This window comes from Camelus bactrianus, chromosome 7, assembly GCF_048773025.1.
Source record: "Camelus bactrianus isolate YW-2024 breed Bactrian camel chromosome 7, ASM4877302v1, whole genome shotgun sequence".
NCBI classification, from domain to species: domain Eukaryota; kingdom Metazoa; phylum Chordata; class Mammalia; order Artiodactyla; family Camelidae; genus Camelus; species Camelus bactrianus.
In genome coordinates this window covers 18,138,611-18,165,292 of record NC_133545.1, presented here as the reverse complement: position 1 = coordinate 18,165,292, position 26,682 = coordinate 18,138,611, and the positions used below count along the sequence as shown (strand labels likewise).

General features: G+C 47.3%; 1 protein-coding gene across 4 annotated transcripts in view; it reads right to left on the bottom strand.

Moving 5' to 3' along the window:
- Positions 1–26,682, bottom strand: part of PLXNA4 (plexin A4) — a 561,131-nt gene that overhangs the window by 407,682 nt on the left and 126,767 nt on the right. The window contains exon 1 of one of the 4 annotated variants that reach the window (XM_010947522.3): positions 2,552–3,420. The exons of the other annotated variants lie outside the window; for them this stretch is intronic. The gene's annotated coding sequence lies outside the window, so the exon portion shown is untranslated. Of the gene's footprint in view, positions 1–2,551; positions 3,421–26,682 lie in introns of those variants that run through there. 4 annotated transcript variants of the gene reach the window in all.

Here is a 26,682-nt window from a genome sequence, read left to right as displayed (position 1 = left end):
CCGCCGGGAGCACACAGCCCGGCGGCAGTGAGGGTCTGCAGAAAAGAAGCATTCGCGGTTGGGATTTTTCTACTGTGACGCCCTTCTGGGCGAGGGAGACCCCAGAGAACTTAAAACGAAGGCTGCAGAGTGGTGAAGAGGGAGAGTGACAACGTGACAAGCTCCAGGGCTGGGCAAGAGAGCCAGGAAAACACTAAGCTGTACAGCCAGCGTTACACAGATGTTAATTAAAGCCTGCTTTGTCCTAGAAACCAAATTGGTAGCTAACACTAAGTTCGGAAAGTGTGGGGATTTTCTGAACCCATGTTAAAAAAAAAAAAAGGTTTAGCTTATCACCAGCATAATGACTATTGGCTTAGCAGGAACAGAATGGATTCTGAGGCTGCAAATATTTGAGAAAGGAAAGAGGGCAGGGAAGCGAGCAGAGCCAGGAGTAGAGGTCTATGGGGAAGACACACAGACATTTCAGGAAGCTCTGGACCCCACCTCTTTGCCCCTTCAAGGTCCTGCGAGGGAACGTTTACCTGGGAGCCACCCACTGTTGCTGGAGCTCACTCTTTCTGTAGAAAATCATGCTCTGCACTTATGTGGGACCTCCCTGTCCTCCCAAAGGGCACACGTGTGAAATGTTCCACTTCCTCCACAGCCCAAGAGATAGACGTGGGTCCCCATCATCACACATGGTTGGACAAGCTGACCACGTACAGCAAGGCTTTTTGAGAAGGCAAGTGTATATCCAGTGTGTGTACACACACCCACGATTCTTAAAAAGAAAATGATGTCTCTTCTCCCTACTGGGTTCTGCCCATTGTGAGAGCTTTGCTTTATTCCATCTACCCTTTTCAATCAATCAAAGGGCAGCTCACACAGCACACAGCGGGGAATACAATCTCCCTCCCGGGGGCCGTCTGCTCCTTTCCTCCCCAGCCTAGTCGGAGACCTTTACAGGAGCTGAAAAAAGTTTGAAAATAGCAGAGATGGGGCTATTTCAGCACCCAGGGTTTACAGAACCAGCCAAATCCTGTGCCCAGCACTGAGGCCCGCTTGTTCGAAAGAATGTTGCCTCCTTTCCCCTAATGTTCTGGAAAACTCCCAACATGTTTTTCCCACTGGTGGGTTTGCAGGACACTCTGAACACATGATCTTAAATAGAGAGTACAAGCTGCTTCCATTTCTTGCCAAGTTGCCCAACAAGCTACGCCAAAAGGGACAGCTATAGAAACCTAGAGCTTTGCTCTATCTATACTCAACTCCAAAACAATGTTTTATCTGGAGCTCACATTCTTCTCCCTACGACTGAACCCTGAGCGAGTTGGTCTTTGACCCCCTAATGGGAACTGTGGAAAAGCCCTTCTGGAACCCAAACACCTCCCGCCTCCTCCAGAAAAAGTTTGAACATGAGCAGCCTGTGAAACTCCAGCCAGGGAGGAAAAGAAAGGACAAGCTTCAGGGAAACAGAACCTTGGAGCAAAGGCTTCTGGAGAGTGATTCTACATGTCAGGAGCAGCCTGGCTCTGGGAGACGCTACCAGACCCAAGAATGCCTGGTCTCCTTGTAGGGTGGACGCTGCCGAGGTGTTCATGAGAGGGGGTACCCTCCTCCCTTCCTGCACGGCACCCTGCTCTATCTCCCCTTTTAGTCTATGTCTCAGACACATACCTAGAAAGGCATGTGGCAGGTGTTAGGTGCAGGCACAGGGGAAGCAGCCCCAGGCTTCCCGGCACAGTGCAGAGGGAAGGCTAAAGAGATCCAAGCGTGTGTAGGCTTGCTGTTGCCCAGAGACAGGAGATGTGAGTAGGTTACACCTTTTACGGAGGATTTGATTCCACACATTCTCCCTAGACTTGCAACACACTCAAAGGGATGCTTAAGCCCCTTCCTGCCCGAAATCCTGGCGCATTCCCGGGAAAGCAGTGCCACCCTTCAGAAAGGCGTTTGTGCTGCCTCTTACTGGGGAAATGCAGTGTCTGTTCCATATGCGCCGCCCTACAGAACTGCAGCCCCATCCGCCTCTGTGGCCTCCTCCCCGCGCGCTGGGCTGCCACGCTCTCCAAAGATCTGTCTGAATATCCGTCGGTCCGTTTCTCATTAAAATCCCGCGGTGCGCTAAGGCCACGGTGTAGAGATTACATTGGGCGGGTCTCCCAAGACCATTACTTCTCCGGTTTCTGAAACCCAGCTAGGGATGCCAGCGGCTGGGAACTGAAAAATCGCTCCCTCAGTCTAGTCGGGTGGGAGGGAAAGGCAGTAATGCATAGAATCCCACCCCAAAGTCCTGGGTAAGAGAAGTCTGCGCCCGGGAGTGTCAGAGGAGAAAGAACACGGGAAATACCTGCCCTGGCCGCGCGGCACCTACGCGGGTGTCCAGGTGGGACGCGGGCAGGTGCCTCTGTGTGTGTGTGTGTGTGTGTGTGTGTGTGTGTGTGTGTGCACGAGTGTGTCTGTGCGTGAGTGCAGGGGGCTGGCTCCGGGGCAGCCGAGGACTCTGGACCGAGTCGGTATCTCCGCCCGCGCTGCTCTCGCCCGCCCGCCTGCCCGGCCGGCTCCTTACCTGCAAGCGCTGCTTTTGCCTGCTTCAGCGGGAGCGCCGCATTGACACTGCAGATGGTGCCGGTGCCGCTGCCTCTCGCCCTCCTCTGAACGTGTGCGTGTGCGCGCGTGTGGCTGCCTCCTCCAGCCCCAGCCCCGAACGCGAATACTCCACCGAGGCACGGGGAACCCGGGGGGAGGCCAGGAAAGCGAAGGGGGAAATCAGAGCCTGCGGGGCTTGACAGTTCCTCTGGTGGCGTCCAAGGTGGGCGGAATGTCCAACAAAAAGGTCGGGAAATGCGGCTCGCTTCCAAGCACTCCTTTCCCCCTCAACCCTGGAGCCCAAGCAGCAGCAGCGGCTCTCGGGGGCTGCGGTGGCGACGCGGGGCCGCCCCCCTTCGTCCCCACCCCCGCGGGCTGAATGTCCTTGATGCCAAGCGGGCACGGCGGCGTCACTCCGCGCCGCCCATGCTTGCCCGGTCGGGCCGCTGCCCGGGCGCGGCGAGTGCGCTGGGGACCCGCCGGGGAGCGCTCTAGGCGCCTTCGTGTGCCTCCCTGGGCAGCGGCGGCCGCCCCCCGGCCACCCGCGGCCGGCCGCGCTGCGGCTGTCCCCGCACCCGCCGGGGGACCGGCCGGGCCGGGCCGAGGGGCCGGGGCTGGGGGGCTGCGGGAGCCGCCGGCTGCTCCCCGGGGAAGTGCGGGGCGGCGACGGCCGCTGGCGCTGCGGCGGCGGAGAGAGCGGCCGCGGGCCGAGCCGGGCCTCCCGGGCGCGCCCCCGGCCCCCCGGGCGGGCTGCTCGCAAAGTTTGCAGGGGGCAGGGAGCGGGGCCGCCGCTGGCTCGGCCGCCGCCGGAGCTCCCGGGCTGCCTGCTGCCGCCGCGGCTCGCTGCTGCTGTGCATTGAAGCCCGGCCAAGCGCTGCAAAAACTCCAGCTGCCTGGCGCTCTCTGGGTCCTCCTCTCCTCCCTCCCGCCCTCCCCGCTTCCCTGCCTCCCTCCCTCGCCTCGCCCCCGCCCCTTCCCGCCGCCCGCCGCCCGCCGCCCGCCGCCGCTCCCTCCCTGGCTCGCGCTGGCTGGCTCGGAGCTCGGCTGACAGCTAGACCGCCCGAGAGCAGCCGGCAGAGGGGGCAGGGGGCGCCTTCCCTCACCCCGCGCCCGCCGCCGCCCGCCTCGCCCGCGCTCCCCGCTTCGACGTTTGTGGACACCCGCCTGGTCCCCTCGGCCCGCACCGAGCGACCCTGCCGGGGGCGATGTGGGGCGGAGAGGGGTGCGTACTCGGCTGCATGGCGCAAGGCGCGCAGTCGGGATGAAACACACTGAGCCGCCGCCGCCCCAGAAGGTGGGGATGTGGACGCCTACGGTCGGAGGGACCCCCAGGTGATCAGAGCCGACATTGGCGCAAGCACCTATGCCTAATCAGAACCCCACCCCAGGACCCCTACGCCACCCGAGGACGGAAGTCCTGGGTGAGAGAGCATGGATAGCCAAGGGCCCTAGAGCTCCCTTGACAACCTGACTGATCTAGTCGTGTTTATGTTAAGAGGCCGATCTGGCGCCTCTCTTCTCTAAAACCCTAGATCCTAGACCATAGCAAAAACAGATAATGTCCAGGTCAGGGCAGTTTCTGAAGTCCAAAGAAAGAGCTCATGATGTTGCTCTGGTTTAGACAGCCGCCGTGCAGGGAGCAAGTATGTGAGGATGGAGATTGGCAGCACTACCTCTGAAACCTCTGCCTAGATGCCCTGCGACTGTACTCCACCCGCGAAGAGAAACGGAAGGGATTCCCACGCTTATTCACCCCCAGGCTCCCAGGTACACTTTCCTCACCCTCACACCACCACAGTCCTCTGAAGGCAGCACAGTCAGCTGTGCCCACTAAGTACCTCCTCACACTGGCAACAATCCAGGCTGGCCTTCTAAAGGACCCCATGGTATCTGGCTTCCTCCCTCATGTCTGGTCTTCAACTCTCCTTTTCCCCACAGCCAGCAACTTCCTGTCCATTACTGTCCCTCCCATCAAAGCATCTTCTTGGAATCTTCCTATTAGGTGGAGATGATTGACAACAGCATACATTTCTACACCCTCCTGTAGGGGTTATATTTTTGCAGAGATCAGAGTTGTAAACCCAGGAGACTGGAGCCAGCTGTGAGCTGATGGGCTATACAAGCTCCAAGGCGGACAGCGCACTCAGGTCAGTCCAGGCCCGCCCAGACAGGGCCTTGCTGAAGCTCTGCTCTGCAGAGGTGGGCGCTTCCATGGGGAGAGAGCCAAGCCAGAGTGAGGAGGAAACCAGACGTTGTGGAGTTTGGCTAAAGGGTAGTATTCCAGGAAACAGAGCTGCGCATCTCATGGCCCAGAAAGCAGCACGGAGTTATCTTATTAGCTTGCGTTAATACATTGATCTGGCTCCTCTCTTCTCAGAAACCCTGGATCCCAGACTCTAGATAAGGCACAATATCAGGTTAGTTTCAGAAGTCCAGAGAAACATAACGAAATAACTCAATGCTGCTGCTTCTCAGACCTCCATCTGGAGTTGAGGAAGTCCAGGGCCAAATGTCTCTTCAGGCAGGACCGAGACTAAAGAAATACAAGTGGCACACCCAGGAGGCAAAATTTCAGGAGGCGCTCTCACTTAGCCTCCTTCCTGTAAGGCTGTCCCCACCCTGATCCTGGCCCTGCTTCCAGGTATCTCCCTAAAACTGCTGCAGGGGACCATCGCAGCCCTTTCCCAGAGGTGACAGCCCGGAGAGCTAAACGGAAAACCCCAATGCGTTACTTACAGAACATGTTTCCATAAAAGCAGCAGGGGAGGGGGTATGTAGAGGGGCATCCTTTCAAATGTCTGTTTGCCACTCAGCTTTCACGGTATGCCGTGAAAATGCTGAAAGGGTAGGGGGAAGTGAGAAAACCAGCTCTGCTTCCCTTCTCAGCCATCAGCATGTATTTTTAATAGAACTTGATTTTCTTCACTTGTAGCTTGTATGTGCACATGCATGTGTGTGTGTGCGCGCGTGTGAATATTGCTGGTAAGCCTCAGGTCCATTTTTGGATGGATGGATGGGAAGTCAAAGACTTTTTTTTAGAGGTAGCAAATAAAATGTATTTATTATTCTTTATCTGCTGCCTAGTGTGTGGCGTCGTTTATTTTCATTCAGAGAAATGAATGCCATGTGATGTCGGAGAGTAATAACAGAGCCAGATGACAGAGAAGTGAGGCAAAGAGCGGGCCCAACAGTGGGCAGGTGAGGGGCCTCCACCGACCCTCCGTATGGCCAATGGCCTTTTCCTTCCTCCCTCTTCCACTTAATAACCCGGGTGACAGGGGTGCTGAAAGGGCAGCTATCATGTCATTGCAAGGTAGAACACAAAGGCTCAAATCAGCCACCGTGTAGGACCCAATTTTTTTTTTTTTATATGATGGCCCCTTGGATTTTCTCTCTCAGATCGAGTAGGACTGGAAGTTAGAAGACCTGGGTCCCAATCCTGGCCCAGCCACCCACCACCTCTAATTTGGGGTGGATCATACGTTCTCAGTGACACTCTGTCTTCTCACCTGCCCCATGTACCCCTCAGAGATAGTGACATTCAAGGGAGATGCTACCTACTCATGCGTTTGGAAACTTTAAGGTAAGTGCAATACACACACAAGGGATTAGCATGGCTTTTCAGAAGAACGCACCTTTTTTAAAGGAGCAGCATACAGTGAGGGCGGGAAGGTCCTCTGCTGTCCTGACCCTTCTCCGTGAACAGACACTTTGGGAAAGGCAGCCTCTACACCCGTTCAAAGTGGGTTTCTGTATTAGGTGCAAACCCTTCTAGCTCCCACATGCCCTCATGTCCCCTTGCCAGCTGGGGAGGAGTGAAGAGAGACTCAAGTTTTCCCTTGAAAGTCTGTAAGTCACTCACTCTACTCCTGTGCTGGTGGTGACGCTGAGTAGGTCATTGCCTGGCTTACGGCCACAAGAGGGAGAAACTAAATGGCATGTTGCTTCATGAAGTCCTGTTTTCTAAGGAGGCTATTTTTTTGTGGCAGTTTGGTTGCCGTTTATTGAGGGGTCTGAGGAGAACAATATTGGCTCATCTTTCAGGCTGAATAAAAGGTCAGATTTAACAGGAGAGAGAGGGGAAGAAATCCTTAAGTTTTCCATCACTTAGCTACCACCATTTTATTAGTCTAGGAACAGAACTGCGATTTAAGTTGATAAAAGCCAGATTTGCTCATTAAATAAATCACCAGAGCCTGGTGGTGCTATAGAGAAATTTTACCCCCCAATAATTGGCCCCATGGCTGGGTTTCAAACCAGGTACGGTGCACAAGATATAAAACCGCAGGCAGACAGCAGCTTAAAAACCTAAATTGTGGCGCCACCTGCAGGAGAGTAGAAATATCAACACTATCCCAATTCAGCAGAGACCGGGAGGAAAAAGAGATGAGATGGGGAGGAAAGTCTTCGGCGGTGACACTGCACTGGATACGGGAAGGAGGGAAGGGTTCCAGACAAAAGGAAGGGCCCCAACTCCTCGATGACCCCTGATTTCCAGGTGTGTCACCAGATGTCCACCACGCACTCCAGCGGACTTCAATCTGCATCCTCCTGAAAGCTGCCATTTGGAGGGATCAACAACAGCTCTCAAGATTCTCAGTCCATTGAAACAAATTTATTCTTTCCTGTTTCCTAAGGGGTTAAGTCAGCTTCTAACTCAAGGGTTCTATTTCCAAGACTCCAGGCCATCAAACAGTAAAACAAGACAGAGAACTGACTGCCCTGGAGGACGGTGGGGGAGGAGCATCCCTGTGTCACCACCTCATTGTAGTCTGACCTTGGTGGCTGGGTGTTGTGAGCAGACTCAAACTGTCCCAGCCTTCTCCAGACAGTATGCTAGCGAGGACACAGAGATCCTACCACCTGAATCTCATCTCCCAGCCTTCTCCTGACCATGGGGACTTGGCCTCCAATGACAGCCCCCTCCCTGTCTCCCACTATTATGTCAGAGCCCCCCAAGGGTGGTTGTGCTTAGGAGCAAATCTGATCATGTTATTCTCTGCAGGTCTCGTCATGGACGTCCACCGCCCACAAGCCACTTGATGGAAGGGAGGACATCTCTGCATCGCTTCCACCCACCTACACTGCTGGACAAGGCCCAGCCCGCGCTCTGCTGTGGCTTCCTAGGCCACACCAGGGGTCGGGTGCCAAGGCAGGGAGGATGTTTGCCCCCTGCCCCCCACTCACACACTGTGTGGATCTTGGCCATTTGGGCCCTGAAGCAGCTCCTATGCCTCCTGTGTCCAACTTAACCCCCAGGCCCTTTCATCTACCACCTCTCTCCAGAATTCTTCCTTCTCTTCCAGCTAATGAACGAACTTGTCTTTTTAACTGCAGGAACCAGAAGTTGGAGGATGCGGGGCTAGGGGCTGGGGATGTGGAATATGACTTAACTTAATTGACCACGAACAGCAGGGTCCCAGCTCTGGCCAGCTCTGTATTTCCTACAACAAGAAAATGTAAACACTCCTGTGACCCTTCTTGGGGGTTCAGTCCCAGGAGGCATGAGGTCCTATAGCACACCTGAATTTTAATTCCAATCTTGCCAGGAACTCCCTTCAGAGTTCCTGGGTCAGGCCCCTTAGCGTATCTTCCACAAGAAGGCCCCGACTTGCCTCTGCCTCCTTCACCTGCCAAGTAGCTTAAGCAAGTCCCTTCGCCCCTCTCACTGGGGTACAAAGACCACAAGGCCTCAGTTATGTTCTTTGCAATGCAGGTGGGTTTGTGCTAATGGGTTAAGTACCTTATCTGGTAACGCCCATTTTCAAGGTAATTGCCTGGTGGTCTGAGTATCATCTTCTCAGTGACTGTGACAGCCAGCCTCCAAAATGGCCCTAATGATTCTTGCCAACTGGTATCCATGCCCCCCTGAATCCCCTCCCATCCTGACTCAGAGCTGACCTCGGTGACCAAGAAGAGATTACTGTAGAAATGACAGTGTGTGACTTCTGAGGCTGGGTCGTAAAAGACACTGCAGCTTCCAGGTTGGTCTCCTGGACCACTCACCCTGGGGGACATGAGCCACCATGTGGTGAGGACTCTCAAGCAGCCTTGAGGAGAGAAACAGGTTTCTCACCAAGAGCAGCACAATTTGGCACTCCGGGAGCGAGCCACCTTGGAAGTGGATCTTCCAGCTGCAGTCAAGTCTTCAGATGATTCCAGCTCTGAATCTTCCAGCTGAGGTCCCAGACCTCATGGAGCAGAAACAACGTGTGGTTGGAGGTGCCTTGTTATGCAGCTGTAGATAACTAATAATACAGTGACTCACAGAGCGGAAATCGTTCCCCTGACCTTGGCCTCATTAGCTTCTTACTCCTATTATTTGAGCCCACTTGTCTTCAGAATAAGAAAGACAGAGGGGGGCATGCTTGATGCAGGATACTGGCTATACTAGGCAGGACCGGGCACCAGGACGTGCCCTGCCAGGAACCGCCTTCAGAGCTCCAGGGTCAAGCCCCGCAGCGCACCTGTCAAGTGGAAAGGAGAAAACCCAGCCAGGGGGCTGGAAGGCACAGCACACCGAATGCTGGCGTCCTGCTCACTCGAAGTGGGTGTGGTCAGTCCTAGAGGGTCAGCCTCCGGAACACCCAGCCCAGACGCACGCACGCATTGGGGCTGGATCCCGTTTATTTTAACAAGCTGTCCAGCACCCGCCTTCACAGGGAGCCCCCCGAACTGCAGAGCAGGCCTCATCTTGTTGACGGTAGGAAGGCTCAGCAAGACGAGATGGGGGACGGGGAGCAGCTGGGAGCCAAGAGCGCGCTTTCCCCTCCACACAGCGTCCTGTGAGGACTCACGTCACTTGTCACGGGCTTCCAGGAATCTCCTTGGCCCTCAGCTAGCCATCCTCGGCCACAAGCAGTGCCTAAGGGTCGTCAGGCGGGGCAAAAGGCATGACAGGGGTAGGAGGAAAGGAAGGAAGGAAAGAGGCCACGAGGAATAATAAGAAGGGAGAGGGGCTGATGCTAAGCGCAGAAAGCCAGCCACAGACTCGGAGTTGCCGGGGACAGTGCACAGACCCAAGGTGACCTCTTTCCTCCTTGACCTCTCCCTCCATTCTCTTTCAGGCCCCTTCTCCTTCCTCTGTTTTTAAAGGGCTTCCTCCCAAAGCACTTCTGTCTGCAGGCTTTGCAAAGCCTGGGTGTCCCTTCTGGAGCCCCCTCACAGCCCCAGGACCACAATGGTGTGTGGCAGTTATGAGCTGGGGAGGCCCCGCCGTGGGCATCTCTCCCCCACCCTGCATTCCGCGACACCGCTCTGAGAGCCAGAAATCAGCCCTGGCCAAGAGCTTTATACCCCGAGGGTCAGCGCACAGCGCACACCAGGCCTTTTACTTTTGTGGACGGCCAGTTGTTAGGCCCTTCCGAGCATGCCTCGGGGCAGGGCCAGCGAGGGCCAAGATCAGGTGGGTCCCTGCAGACCAGGCCTGCTCGGGGGGCTCAGCTGACTGTCCGTGGGCACCCAGCAAACACAACACCCACATCAGCCCAATGTAGTGTCGCTGTGGCCAGAGCGAGGATTCCCTTCTGCCCACACCCCACCTCTTGATGAGGAGAAACTGTTAAGACAGACCCTTTCTAGTTGCTGTTTTTCCCCAAGTCCCGTGTCTAAGGAGCGTTGGCTCATATTTTTTGACACTGGAATTAAGGAGAGTGATTTCCTTTCCCTGCTAGACAAACTGAGGCGAGGGATGTTGAAGTGACATGCCTCGGGTGACCCAGGAATCTGAACTGTGAGCCTGTTAACACCTGTGTCATTTACTCCCTCCACTTCAAATTTAAGGTGAATACTCTGGGTTTGGGGACAATTTTATTTTCATTCCCTCAAAGCACTGCTTTTAAAATTAAGGTACCCCCATGCAATAGAACACAGTGCAGATCTTAAACAAATGAGGGAAATCTATGTAATCTATGCACTGAAAAAGAAAGTGCAGAAAGGTATTTGTATGTATGTTTGCATATTTCTTAATAGAGAGAATAGCGCATACATATTTATATAGTTTTATATATACCCAGAACATTTTGGAAGGATACAGAAACACTGACCAGCAGAAACCCGAGAGTGGGAGCCAGGGTGATATATGTTTTATTGTTTCATTGAATATGTTTTTTTTGACATTTTACGCTGCGCAAGTATTGCATTCTCCATTTTTTAAAAAAAAGCTAGTTAAAAAGGAACCAAAAAATACTCCTGCTAAAAGCATCTTCATCACACCACTCACTCTTCTCGAATCCAGCCAACCACTCCTCCACCCCATCTGTATCACAGTCAAGCTTGCTTTTGTTCTACTTTCTGACTATCTGCTCCATCTTGCTCCCCTTCTGTGGGCTCCACATGAAGGTCACAGAGCAGCCTGTCTGCCCAACACAGTGGGGTAAACATCCCAGAGAAGGAGTTCTCATCTCTCATTTCCTAAAGACCAGCCAGGGTCCTACTTGGCCTGAGGACTTCTGTTTGGCACTACTTGATTAGAGGGAGATTCCAGGAATGATCCAGTACCTCCCTTCCATGTTAAAGCAAGTAACTTTAGATCAAGTCAAAGGCAGTAATTCTTCTACACTGGGGTCAGTAAACTCATGGACACTAGTATCCAGAAATGGTACAGGCTACGTATATGTTGATGCCAGGAAGCACTTAGATATTAACAGGCAAAATCTCCATGCCGAGTTATTAATCTCATCAGGAACTGTGTAGGGAGAGGTGAAGGACTAGAGACAGGCAAAGCTCATGACAGTTTTGTAAAAAGTGAAAATAATATAAGTTCTGAAAACTATAAACAAATGAGCTGGGCCCAGAGACGACCCCTGGCTCAGGAAAGGGCAGACATGTGATTATTTAGAATATGATATGCTGAGCACTAGGAATAAGGTGGGCGTTGCCAGGAACAAGTCCTAGCAGGCTGGTCTCATCCCTTAATTCAACAAGGTGGTGAGGCTCTCAAATCAAGGAAATCTAAGACAGAGCATCTGAATTGCATCAAGGACTCTTTAATAAAACCCCTGTAGAACATGGGGTAAGGCTGGATGGATGAACCGACTGAAAGGTAAAACCTCAAAGATGTTCCTGAAGGCATCAAGACGATATGGAGGAAGGTTTTCTTGGGATCTGTATCAGAGCTTGTTCTCAAACGAACCCTGTTCAACAGATTTAATCATAACATGGATAAAGATGGAAGAGACACTGCCATCAACGTTGTCTATGACTGCAATTAAAAAGTATTAAATATAAGTATTTACAACCTTTCTCCCTTCTAAGGAGAAAGAAACCTTTGTGTAATATTGGGCATTTTGGGTGTGAGTAAGGCATTTTGATGTGGACCTGGGGCACCATGCTGAGAAATGAAAAAGTGAGAAAAGCTGAGCTGACCCACATTTGGAAATATATGGAACTCTCCTGGGGGGAATAAAAAGGATTTGGCAAAGAGGAAGAAATGGAGCAGCAGCCTAGGAGGGAAGGGGACGTCAGGATGAGAGTGGCCGGGTGGGAGGAAGGCTGTAAGGATGGTGACCCTGGAGGGACATGAGCATCAGTCACAAAAAGAAGGGATTTTAGAAAGTCTCTCGGAGTGTATGATGTAATTCCTTCTTTTGATGCCTCCTCAAGAGACCGTCAGTATAAAACTTTGTAATTTTTCAATGCTTTGAAAAGGTTGATTTCGCATTTCTTTTGGATATATCATCAAGTTGGGATGGATCTTAAGGCAGAATCAAGAAGACCCTGTTTTGTTCAGGCTACAAGCACATGATCAAAGCCTAGCGACATAAAACAGACTTTCAGAATTCAAAAATAATTTTGCATGCTGAAATTATGGGGAAATTTTTAGCAAAATGAGATATAATATGGATACTACCAAGGTCCTATATATGGCTACAGAAAACAACTTTGCAAATACAGGATCAGAGCGATGTGACCACATTTTCTTTAAAACATAAGCTGAAGTTGACAGTGAGCTATCTCTGTGAATCAGCACTGAGAAGCTGCCTAAGTCAATGGAATCACAAGCTATATTATTAGAGAATGGAGCCCCAAAGAGAGCAGTGCTAGTCCTGCTCTACTTCAAGACAGCTATACCATACCTAGATTATTGCATATGCCTCCAGGCCCCATACTTTGAGTGGCCAAGTCCAAAAGGGACTTAAAATTCTGTTATATTTGGAACAACCAAAGGAGCTGGTGATGTCCAGCTTCAAGAAAGTAAGACTCACTGGTACAAGAACAGACATATGGACCAATGGAACAGAATAGAGAGCCAAGAAATGAACCCACAAACTTTTAGTCAACTAATCTTCAACAAAGGAGGCGAGAATATACAATGGAATAAGGACAGTCTCTTCAGCAAATGGTGTTGGGAAAACTGGACAGCAGCATGTAAATCAATGAAGCTGGAACACTCCCTTACACCATACACAAAAATCAACTCAAAATGGATCAAAGACTTAAACATAAGACAAGATACAATAAACCTCCTAGAAGAAAATATAGGCAAAACATTATCTGACATACATCTCAAAAATGTTCTCCTAGAACAGTCTACCCAAGCAATAGAAATAAAAGCAAGAATAAACAAATGGGATCTAATTAAACTTACAAGCTTCTGCACAGCAAAGGAAACTGTAAGTAAAACAAAACGAAAACCTATTGAGTGGGAGAAATTTTTTGCAAAAGATGAAACCAACAAAGGCTTGATCTCCAGAATATATAAGCAGCTCATACGACTTAGTAAGAAAAAAACAAACAACCCAAATCCAAAAATGGGCAGAAGACCTAAACACGTAATTCTCCAAGGAAGAAATATAAATGATCAATAGGCACATGAAAAAATGCTCAGTATCACTAATTATCAGAGAAATGCAAATCAAAACTATGATGAGGTATCACCTCACACCAGTCAGAATGGCCATCATTCAAAAATCCACAAATGACAAATGCTGGGGAGGCTGTGGAGAGAAGGGAACCCTTCTACACTGCTGGTGGGAATGCAGTTTGGTGCAGCCACTGTGGAAAACCGTATGGAGATTCCTCCAAAGACTAGGAATAGACTTACCATATGACCCAGGAATCCCACTCCTGGGCATATATCCAGAAGGAACCCTACTTCAAAATGACACCTGCACCCCAATGTTCATAGCAGCACTATTTACAATAGCCAAGATATGGAAACAGCCTAAATGTCCATCAACAGGTGACTGGATAAAGGAGATGTGGTATATTTATACAATGGAATACTACTCAGCCATAAAACCGACAACATAACGCCATTTGCAGCAACATGGATGCTCCTGGAGAATGTCATTCTAAGTGAAGTAAGCCAGAAAGAGAAAGAAAAATATCATACGAGATCACTCATATGTGGAATCTAAAACAAAACAAAACAAAACATAAATACAAAACAGAAACAGACTCATACACATAGAATACAAACTTGTGGTTGCCAAGGGGGAGGGGGGTGGGAAGGGACAGACTGGGAGTTTGACATTTGTAGATATTGACAGGCATATGTAGAATAGATAAACAACATTATACTGTATAGCACAGGGAAATATATACAAGATCTTGTGGTGGATCTCACAGTGGAAAAAAAATGTGACAATGAATATATGTATGTTTATGTATAACTGAAAAATTGTGCTCTACACTGAAAATTGACACAACATAGTAAAATGACTATAACTCAATAAAAAAATGTTAAAAAAAAAAATAAAGTAAGACTCATGGGAATATGACGGCTTCAAATATTTGAAGAGCTAGCAAGAAGAGTTGCTGAATTAGCTCCGTAACTTCAAGATACTAAAGTAGGATCAATGAATAGAATTCATCTCATGTAGAGATATTATGGTCCAATATAAAGAATGTCAGGCTAATAGAGCTCTCTAAAGACAGGATAGATTCTCTTGGGTGGTAGTGAGTTCTCTGTCACGATGCATTCAGACAGGAAGTCAGTGATGCTTAGGTGACGACTGGAGTTTGTACGAAATGAACTCTGATGTTTCTAAGGGTCCAAGATTTGTTTTGTGTTTACTGGTGTATCCTCCACAGTGCCACGGGCTTTGCTTTGACTCTGTAAATGTTTACTGAATTAAACTGGAATGCTTTGGGGTAATATCTAGAGAAGATAACCAACATCCCTCCCAAGATCATCACCGAGGAGAGGAGTCAAGGATGAAGTCAGACACATAGTCGGTCAAAGAGTGAGATGAAGGGAATGAGTAGACACAGAGCTGAATTAAACCCTGCATGTCCCTTGCTCTGCACGGCACACCTCATTCACCATATGTACCATCCTTTGCTCAGCGAAGGCCTGTGTGGAACCATTTGCCTTATCATTCGCTCATTGAACACTCATAAAATCCAGGGTTCTGAGTTTTCATTTTTTTTCTTTGGCTTTCAAACTACTTCCCCAACCCATTCCTTGCTCCCTGAGTCCCCAGTCTTTCTTCTTGGGGGCCCGGATTGCTTTTCTCTGCCATTTCCCTAGTCTCTTCCTACTCCAGTGGGGAGATGCTTATTACTGAAGTGCAATTAATTTACAATGTTAGTTTCAGATATATAGCAAAGGGATTCAGTTATGCATATACATACATACATATTTTTTTCTTTTCAGATTCTCTTCCATATATGTTATTACAAGAAATGGAATATAGTTCCCCATGCTACACCGTAGGTCCTTGTTGTTTATCTATTTTGTATATAGTAATGTGTGTCTGTTAATCTCCAACTCCTGATTCATCCCTCCCTGCCCTTTCCCCTTTGGTAACCATAGTTTGTTTTCTATGTCCATGAGTCTGTTTTTTAACCTCAGAAGCTTTCTACAGCTACTAAGGACTTGACAACCAGGCCAAGGATCCTAGTGTTTCAGAGAAGTTGCAGGTAATGGGCTCGAAGTTAACTTGTGTTATCTTGTCCCATGGACTATAAACCTGGGGGCTGGACAGGCTTTTGTCCTACATCTAACTACACTGTGGACATCCAACAGGCTATACATAATGACTGCTCCTTCATCCTCTAAGTTTGTCTTAAATAACCTGAACAACAGCATTCTCATCTCCCTCCGAAGGAAATGATTCCATCATCAAATGCACTTCTTGGTAAAGGAATGTGTGCTTGCTGCTTCTGCAGGAGTTCAAAAGTTTCCATTTGTCCTTCTGTCTAATTATGCTTCCTCCCATATTAACAGTGTTATTGACACCTCATCATTTTCTTCTGTAAATAAAAGTGAAGCATCCTATCTCTTCCTCTCCAGTGATTTCATCAACACCTTTCAGGCCTGGTCGTAATTTCTCTTCCTGATTCGTCATGCTTATTCAGGCATAAAACTACAGGAAGAGAGAATACATCTTAACAAAGAAAGAGTGAAGTGATAATGATGGTAACAACAATAAAGATTTCTTCCAAAGACCAAAACCAGATATCACAGATTTTCATGAGACTATAAATGTTTTTCTTTTTTTATTTCATTGTAATTGTAGAGTTAACTATGCCAAGGGGATACTCTGTAATTCATATCATGTTTAGGATCACCCATTCAAAAAACATTTATAAAGTGCTGGCCGTATGTCACTGTGCTGTGGATCAAAGCCGTTTCAGGCACAGTTCCTGCCTTAGGGGTTTTCAGGTGAATGGGGGACAACACAGTCAACAAATAAGTACAGTAATATGTTATTGATGCTAAGATACAAGTATTCGCTAAGTAGTAGGGGATTTTAAGGAGAGTGTCAATTCAGAAAGCAATTCTTTTTTATTCTGATCATAACACCATACTCAAATTATAATCATTCATTTTTTACTAACAGTGCCACTGCTGTCACCACATTTTTAAAAGAAGTTTCATCTCAATGAGAAATACTAACAACATCGATGTATGTTTTTCTAAGTTTAGAATTTTAAATTACAGAAATTTGATGACGGCAAAATATTTACCTAGCACTTGTACTGAGTTGCTAATCGCTTTACCTTTGAGTAACCCTGCTTCGTAAGTACTGAAAACTTCCCCCAGGGAATAAAGCCAAAGACTCAGATGAACAGGTAGTTCATATCCATCCATCTTTTTTTCTTATTTTAATGTTGAAGATCTTACTGGCTTTTATTCAGTGATTAACGGATTGGTCAGCAGCCAATCTAACAGGTAAAAAGGAGTCCCCTATGCATTCTTTCTTTTATTCATTTATTTTATGAATATATTCCAAGTTCCTCCTAGGTCCCACGTTCTAGGTATTGGGGATAAGACGGAGCTCAGGATGGAGTAGGTCCTTGCTCTTGTGCAGTGTGAACTGAGCATAAAGGCAAGAATGAATAAATTAAGTAAATTAACAAGACAATTTCAGGTAGCGGCTTTTCTATGAATAATATTAGAATATGGTGTTTTGAGGGGTCTCCAGATGGAAAGGATTCTCTGACATGAGAACATCTCAGCCGAGGCTTGAAGGACAAGAAGGAGCCAGCCAGGGGAAGACCTGGGGAGAGGAAGTAGCCAATACAAGGATCCTAAGGTGGGATGCAGAGAAGAAAAATACTCATTTCCAAAGAAGGCAAGTTTGGGGAACAATGAAAGACTCAGAGAGAGCAGAACTTTGCAAGCAAAAGAAACAGAACATACAAACACACATAATAACACCACTGGGGAAAATAAAGTAGGAAAGAGTTAGGAAAATAATGCATAGCTCTAAAAAGGTCTTTGGATCACATGACTGCTTATGCCATTACATGGACTAAAGCCTGGTTCCATAGAAGTTAATATGTAGACCAAAAGCCAGGAGGAAACTGACAAAATGATGAAATGAGGATATAAGACACTTAGAGACACAGAAACGGAGACTGTGTCAGTTAGGAAGGCTTTGGTCTGCAAGTAACAACGTACTCGTCCAGCTGCTTAAAAAACATCTAGTATCTCACATGAGTAGCCTGGAGGTAAGTGGTTCTTGGCCTAGTGCAGGGACTCACTGAGGGCCCCGTCTCTATTTTGTCTGTGTCTCATTCTTAGCAAGTTGGTTTTTTGCCCTTAAGACTTATTTCCTTATGGCCATAAGAGGTCTGGCCTCAGCTCCAAGCATCCCCTCCACATAATCACATTCAAGACTCGAAGAAAGGAGAAGAAACAGTGCCTTCCAGAAAGTTCTTCTGCAGTGGCTCTCCCTTCTAATAGCAAGTGGAACCTCTCAGGATGCTCCTGTATGTCTCACTGGCCAGAACTGCAGCACGTGGCCACTCCAGGCTGCAAGGGTGTTTGGAAAAACGAATGTCTAGCAAAGAAGAACAATGATTTGGACTAATCAAGATTCAAAGAGTCTCCTCTGCAGATTCCATCAACGCAGAAACAGAAGGAGGAGGGAAAAGGAGTGGGTCCTAGGAACGCAGGGCTGTGAGGGGAGAAGGAGGGAGTGCAGAGTTATGGAAATACCCCGGATTTAGAATCAGAAGACATGGGTTACAGTCTCAGCTCTGGGGAAATGACTAAAACCATCTCAGCCACAGTTTCTTCATCTATAAAATGGAAGTGACAACACTTACTTGCCAGGTGAGGAGCTGAAACTGTCGGAGTGGGTTGTGAGCACTTAGGGTAGTCCTAAGACTCTATGGGAATGTGGGGAGAAAGTACTATAGTAAGTTCTATTTCTATTTATTTTTCTCAGTCTTTAAAAATATGTACAGTTGTGCATGTATTATACATAATACATTACAATAGCATATATATAGCTTATACATAAATAAATGTACATATGTTGGGAGTGCTCAAAAAATTGACTGATAAGGCTCCAGGTTTTTAAAATAAACAGTCTGGAAACACTTTTTAAAGAACATAATGCATGTAAAGTACTTAGCACAGGACTGGGCATATACTGAGCCTCAAAAAAAGGCTGGTCCCCGAGCTGCCTTTCGGATGCAGTAGGATTGCGATTTTTAATGGCACGAGCAGGCATCTGTCACGGTTGCTCCCAACTCCATTCTCAAAATGCTGCATGTCATGTACTCTTTTGCCATCTCAAATCCTTCTCCCAGAAAACAGGATTACAAGCAGGGTGCCACACAAGCAGCTCCCAGGAGCCGGCATCATGTCGCTTCCCCTACCCCCTGGCATCTTCTTCTCTTTGGGCAGGTGGGCACTTCTGTGAAGGGGTGAGCAGAGGCAAGGAGGAGGGGAGGCCAAGAAAGCCGGGGATGGGACCTGCGGCACATGAAGAGAAAGGCCCCTGTGGGAGGGGAGGGTTAAAACTCAAAAGCAGGATTGGGGATTTTCGGTGCAATTCATCTCCTCCTGTGAACCCTGCCTCCCAATAGCATGGACAAATGAGAAGTGCCTGTATCTCCTTTTCATCCGCCCTCATCTCTCTCTGCAGGGACTCGGGGCACTTTAGGAAGGTCTCCCAGCATCACCTCTGCAGTGGGCACAGGCAGAGAAACAGAGTCACAAGGTCACGCAGTGGCTCAGCTAGACTACACCCAGGAGTTCTGACACCCGATCGAAATCACTTTTCTCATTAAAAGCACAAAGATAGAGCCTCTTTTATAAATATGAGGTCCTTAAATATTATCCGCTGCTATCAGTTTTGCTGGCCGTGCAGGCATTGTTCATTTGTTTAACTTAACCTTTCCCGCACCCTCTCTCCCTCAAAGCTTTTGGGTTTGCCTTAAAAAACCCACAGTAAATTCTCACTTAACGATTTGACCGGCTCCCCTTTAGCTCCCTTTAAACGAGCTGCCGATAAAGGAATAAACTTGCAGAAGAAATAAGAAATAAGCCTCCCGAACACTGTCGCCCTGTATGCTGCTGCTGTCCAGGCTGAAGGCCCTCTCAAATGAATTGAGAGATAATGCTAATGGAATTACACATTGTGACTGGATCAGGGGCTGCCACAGGAAGATAAATACCAAAGCAAGGCTAAGGCATTTAATCAAAAATAAACCCCCTACACGTCCTTTTTTCTTCCTTTGGAGAAAACACACACACACACACACACACACACACACACACACACATCCCCCAAGACCTTGGTTTGCCACGTGTATTACTTCACTCCCTCGATGCTGTTATTCCAAATTACTTGGTTTAGGGGAGGTCCCAGCTACACACACATTTGGAAGCAAATTAAATTAGAAAGAGTGACCCACCCAACATATGTTTACAGTGACACAAACGACACCACAGCAAACCTCTTGGAAGATAAACTGTGCATTAATTCGTGGAGATGATACAGCGCTTATCTGTTTTGTTTAGGCTCAATTTTAAACAAGATAAAATCGGTGGGCCCTGTGATCTGCCTGGTGAGGCCGTTCACCGCACGCCTGACACGCATCGGGGGCTGTTATGGAATATGGATTAGCGAGCGGCGGCTGGCTGGCGGTCACCTCCCCCACCCCCACCGCTCACGCCTGCCCCACCCAGGCTGCATCAGTGATGCCCAAAGAGCGTGGGCCTGAGGTCCCAGCCCAAATCCTGGGTTCAAAAAAAAATCCACATAAAGGTAACTGGTGATCTTTGGGGTCTCGTGATGAGACTTGATTCATTTTTTTAAATTTAATTTTTGTATCTGTTAGTGGAGGTACCAGGGATTGAACCCAGGACCTCCTGCATGTTAAGCATGTGCTCTACCACTAAGCTATAACCCCCTCCCCCTATTCTTAAATTAAAGTAAATTGAGTGACACCTGTCCAGGTAACCCGTGACACCCTGGTGTATCAATCAGAACTTGTTCTTATAAGTAACAGGAATGGATTCTGCCTCTCTTAAACAAAAATGGAATTTACAGGAAAAACATCAGGAACTCACAGGAGTGGGGATGCCAGGGGGTCTGGAGGATGACCAGGAGGAAGCGCAGCAGAGCCAGCCTGCAGGAATGGGCGAGCCTGAGTATTGCTGTGGTCTCCACATCGTGGCATCGCTTACTCAGAGGGCAAGGCCCAAGAGAATGAGTCTTAACGGCCTGAGTCTAAGGCATGTGTCCATCTGGCTCCCTGGAGACAAAGGGAGGGTCTGCCCGCTCAAATCTGAGAATGGGAAATTCGTACTACCTGCCCAGGAAGTGCAACACCATAAGAGACTCCAAGAGGGAGATTAGCTGCTAACAAAGAGGTGGAATGATGGGCACTCCCAAACTGGCAAATGACTCCTATACTAGAGCTAAGAAAACATGCTTGGTGCCCCTTGTTTAGTCTGAGCATCAAGGAGGAGACAGCTTGCAATGATGTAAAGTGCTCTTAATGATCAATCAGGAGACCCAGACTTAGGCTCGGGTGCCAGGCAGGTCCATCTGAGCTGAGGCAAGTCCATTTCCCTCCAGCTCACCATGATGGGTTGAATTATGAACCCCCCACCCAAATTCCTAAGTTAAAATCCTAACCACCAGTGCCTCAGAATGGGATCTGAATTGAAAACAGGCTCATTGCAGGTATAATTTGTTAAAGCGAGATCATACTGGAGTAGAGTGGGTCCCTAATTTATAATAATTAATAAAAAGGGGAAATTGGGACACAGACACACATGAGGAAAATGTCATGGTGTCTGTACTTGGAGCTACACTGCAACAAGCCACGGAACTAACAGAAACTCAGAGAGAAGGCTGTAACAGATCTTTTTCTAGTGCCGTCTGAGGGGGCGTGGCCCTGCTGACACCTTGATCTCAGACTTCTAGCCTCCAGAACTGTGAGACAACACATTTCTGTAAAGCCACACAGTTTGTGGTACTTTGTTACCATCGCCCTAGGAAGCTGATGCCCTCACCTCCTCTAACAGGAGTGGGTTGGATTCGGTTTGTGACTTTCCAACTGAATCTTGACTTCAGTTTGAACTTCCTCATTGTCCTAGAAGTTCCTGGCAGCATCCTTTGAAAACCATGGGGCCAGGTGCTCTCCAAGTTCTCTCCAGCACTCTCTACATTAAACTCTTTTTCAGTTTTGGCAAAGGAGTGTTCAATGTTTTGGAAAGGATGTTCCAGAGTCATTTTCATCTCGAGCTGTGTGGCTAGGCTAGTCCCTTAATTGGCCCCATGCTGATCTCCATACTACACACATCCAACCTGCTTTATCAGCCTCGGAGCCCTAGGAGAATGAGGCTGCTTCATTGCGGGGCTAGAGAGTTTGCAGGTTTCTTGGTCTAGCCCAGCGACATTTCCACTCAGACACATACATCTTTGCTGGACTTGGATCCTGGAGATTCAGTCCCATTCTAGACCCTGGATCCACAGGGGATCCAGCCAGTCAAAAGGTTCTAAGACCTACCACTCCCTCACCTCCCTGCATCCACCCTCAGCATCCAGTGGCTGTGTGCAATGCCGCACAGAACAACAGGCACCACTTTGAGAAGTATATGCTGTCCTTGTTCCTATCTTTAAACAGAGAAAAAAGGATTATGACGTCATAAATATTTGGGGGTACCAGGCACCATGCCAGGCCTGATCACATGCATATCAGAAGCCTCTACATGAGATCATGACACTGTGGGAACTGACTGATTATCTGTCTCCCATGCTAGGCTGAGAGCTTCCTGCCAATGGGGGCTGCTGTGCCCCTCAGGTTTGAATCTTCAGATCCAGGTGGACAAACCGTATGTGCTACCATTGGAGACCCAAAGAGCTACCCCTTCTGAGGCCCAGATTATTTTAAAACCTGGAAGGGGCTGCATGTACAACGTCCAGACTCCGTGTCACAGCAGAGAGGAAGGCTGGCCCAGCTATACTTGCCCACCCTGATTCTGCTCCCACGTCAGTAGAGCTCTGGCTCCCATGCAGTGGGAGGTCTCCAAGAGACAAAGAAACAGAGGCTGTCATTCCTTCTTCCTTCAAGTTTTGTTACAACGTTGTTTCATACATACATAAACAGTTAAAACATTACCAAGATGAACACACAGATACCCTCCACTCTCTGCCCAACAGTTGATATCATTTGTGGACATCATGAAATGGCGCTTAGATACTTCCTCATAACTCTCTTGAGAATAAAACATTCTCTTAACTGCCATACCATGATCATACATAACAAAATGAATAACAATTCCATAATATCATCTAATGTCAAGTATATACTCAATTTTTTCCATCGTCCTAAGAAATGTCTTTCATAGTTTGTTTGCTTCTAATCAGGATCCAATCAAAGTTCACACACTGTGTTTCACTGTTGTGTCTTTTGAGTCTCCTTTAATTCAGCATAGTTCTCCACCTCCTGTCTTTCATGACACTGACTTTTTGGGTAACCCAGGCTGATGGCCTTATGGAACGTTTTGCATTCTCAAACTGTTTGATTGTTTCCTCGTGGTTTTGTGTGACTCGTCCCTCTGTCCCCCAGAAGCGGCTGCCATCTTGACCTACCAAAAACTCTCAGAGTGGACTCAGGTTAAGAGAGAAACGGGGCTGAATGCTCTTGTTCCAAAGCCTCCAAGCGCAGGCTCCTCACCAGCATCTCTGCCATAGCACGGCCACTGAATGCTTGGTCCTGCCAAGCCACTGCTCCAGGACCACTGCCAAGCAGTGTTGTCTCTCTCCATACCCTGTTGCCTCTGAGGTCGGAGTGGACACAGCTGGAAACATACAAGCAGTGCCACAAAAGATTAAGAAGATGTAAAGGTTTCTCAGTGATTTATGTCTCCTTAATTAAGGGCTTTTATGCTTTAATTAAAAAGTTACAGAAGTTGCCTTTACTTCTGAAAAAATGCATTCATGGTTGACTGCCTGAGTGAATTAAACAGCATCAGATCCCTGGGTTGGCTCCGCACTCTGCCCTTAGAGCTCATTTTCAGGGTAGGGGGAGGAGGTCAGTGAGAACCACCATTAAGATAGGCTGTGACAACTTTCATTACTTTTTGATGATCATGCAATAATTTTCCATGATAAATTATCTCATTACATCTGCGAATTTGGAGGCAGAACCTAAATGCCATGGTCCTGGGGGGGAAAAAAAGGCACTAGGACCTGGTTTAAAGGGATTTATTTATCATTCCTAGTTGGGGAAGCAAAGTCAAGTTTATGTTTTCTTACTAACTGTCTGATTGGCTCTCAGGTCACACTAATTATGTGAGGTGTATGACTGTATGGAGCTTTAATCTGGGCTCCGTGGACAGTCTGAAGCCAGTATCAGCAACCACTTCTGAACCGGGTTGTGGCCCCAGATTGGTGGACGGTCTGAGTCATTTGCCCAGTTCTGTGGGCCCAGCTCTGTGGGCCCAGCTCTGTGGGCCCAGCTCTGGCATCAAGATGCCTTCTTCTATTCCCTGTACAGGAGTATCCCCCTTTGTCATTGCCTTCCCATTGGATTTATTTTTAACATTCACTTTTAATTTTTTCTCTATTGCTCTTTGAATTACATCATTTATGCCATGCCTGTCTCACCCACTGGTGTGTCACTGTCCCCTCAACACTCTCATCTCCCCGGTCCCCACCTGCGCAGAAGTCACTACATTATGACTTATGCCCCAACCCTACCATGGGCAGGACTGTTCCCAAATATCTTTATGACTTCACTTCTCAAATGAAATTGTCTATCTCCTTCTACTATATTGTAAGCCCCAGTGACCATAATTTGAGCATCTTTTTTCTTTTCTATTCCACAAGGTCTCAGGTCAGAGAACTGGGGCAACCATACTCCTAGTTCATGACACTTTTGTTCATGTATGGCCTCTCTCCATTCATTCATTCTTGTATTTATTTATTCCCTTAATTCTCCTCTCCCCATCCTGTTACCTTGACCACTGACTACCAGCCTAATGAAGTTATGAGGTTCTCTTGTTTTTATGCACTCCTATAAAATGTGTGTGTTTTTATGTACATGAAATTTTTATTTGCATAAATAGATAATGTCATATGCTTCATGGTCCTAGAATAAAATATATATTTTTATATGCATGGCAGGAATTCACTGTTCTTTATAAGTTTGATAGAGTGGAACTTTAAAACTATCTGAACCTGTATACACACACACACACACAAACATATATACACACACATACATACATATATATAGCCTGTATGTATAAATCACTTTGCTGTACACCAGAAACTAACACAATGTTGTAAATCAACTATATTTAAAAAAAAAAAAAACTCACTTTGAAGTAGTATTAAACAATTCATAATTTTAGCCGTATTACAACCCCCCCCCAACTATCTGAGCCTGGATTTTGAGGGGATAAGAGGTCTTCAGTTATCACACCAATTTCTTTAGTACTTATGTTCTAATTATATTCTCTAATTTCTTTTTCTTATACTAATTTTGGCATTTATATTTCCTAAAGATGTATCCATTACATCCATTGTTACATCTAGTACTATTCATAATATGCTTATTATTCTACTCTCTGCTTTGTCTGTGGTTATTTCTCTTTTCATTCCACATTTTATTTATTTGTATCTTCTCTCTTTTGTCTTGATCAGTCTTTTCAGATGTCTAACTATTTAATTCTATTTGACTTTCTTAATCTTTTCTATTACTTTTTGTTCCCAATTTTTCATTTCTTCTATTATATTTATTATTTCATTTATTCTTGTTTCTTCAGGTTAGCTCCATACTTCTTTTTTGCTTTATATCTCCAGAAGTGAGCACATACTTGGTACACAGGAGCTTTTTATCCAATGTTTATTGAATAAATGAGTGAACTGTAAGCATCTTGAAATCAGATAATCTGTCTTATCCATCGTCATAGTCCTCAAAGCACCTCCTACGTCATTGAGCACATGGGATGGGCCTCAGGAAGTAATGAGAGAATATTTACTAAAGGAATTGTTAATATAAAGAAATATACTTCTCCCTAAAGGAATCTCCAGAGGTCATCTAACTGAGTTTTCTGTTTAAAAAAAAAAAGGACAACCATTAGTGACATTAGTGATGCTCTATTCTTTTCTTCTTCTTTAGTGATAGAACTCCTAATTTTAGTTGGAATAAAGACCAAGTGATTAAGTTCTGGCCAAAGGGATGTAAGTGAAAAGGTAGGTACAACTTGAGAAAGTGTACTTCAAGGGAGGGGATGTGTATTTCTTTCTTCTCCTTGCTTTCTAGAACGGGGGATACAATGGTTGGGGTTTGAGGAACCATAATGGATCAGGAGGTGACCCTAGGAACAGAAGCCCACGTAACAGAGGAACAAGTAAACCGTCTGGGCTCCTCACCCCAGGAAGCTTCCGCGGCAGCCCCAGATGAACGCTTTTGGATTCTTTACAAGAGAGAGAACTCCTACCTTGTTTAAGGCACTGTTTGGGGTCTTTCCTTGGGGGAGGGGCACATGTAGCTGAACATATCAACTGATTAGAGTAGAATTAGGTTTGCAATTGATTCAGGGGTACACATCAGTCCTTTTCTAAAGCACGTCTCTCCTCACACAACAAAGCCCTAAGAAAGAAGGTGACGATAAAATCCCCATTTCACTCGTGGGAAAAGCAATCAGGGAGCCGAGACAAGGACTCATCTCTCATTCTTACTCAGACCTCAATTTGCTGGCAAAATTTACTCCTCTAAACCAAATCAATTAGAAGAGGGCTGGTTCCAAAGGCTCAAATCACAGAAGAATCTAGGGTTTCTCGTACGAACTCCTCATAATTTGCAGCCCCAGTGATTGTCTGGGTAAATTCCAGTTAAACCTCAATTTTTCAGACTCCGGTATGATTTTTCTCAGGCATAACTCTGGTTTATTACAGAATCGGGGTCTCAGTTCCTTTCATGAAGGTTAAACACAATTAAATCAAAATATGAAAGCCTTGTCCCCTCCACGTAGCTAATGACCTTGACTCTCAGTGCTGTTCTGCCTGTCTCTCCATGACTTGTGGTTTGGGGTCCACACTCAGCACGGCTTTGCCCGCCCCAGAGCAAGCTTCATGGGTGACACCTACATGCTCTAACATCTATAAAATTAAATGGCCATGTTGCGTCTGTCTCACCACCAGCTTCTTTATGTCTTCATGGTCTCCTTGCTGTTATCAAGGGATTCTGGAGGGTTCTCTCTCAAGTGGTATCACCATCAATGGCCACGCTCAACATCAGCCCTGGATGGATCCCAGAATTCTCCAGAAAAGAAACAGACAGTTCTAGGTCCGGACAAGAGGTTATATCCCCTGCACACCAGGGCCTGGGTATGGAGGGCAAAGAATCCAGCGTCTTAGCTGAACTTTGGGCATTGATAGAAAAGACTTAGGACTTAGG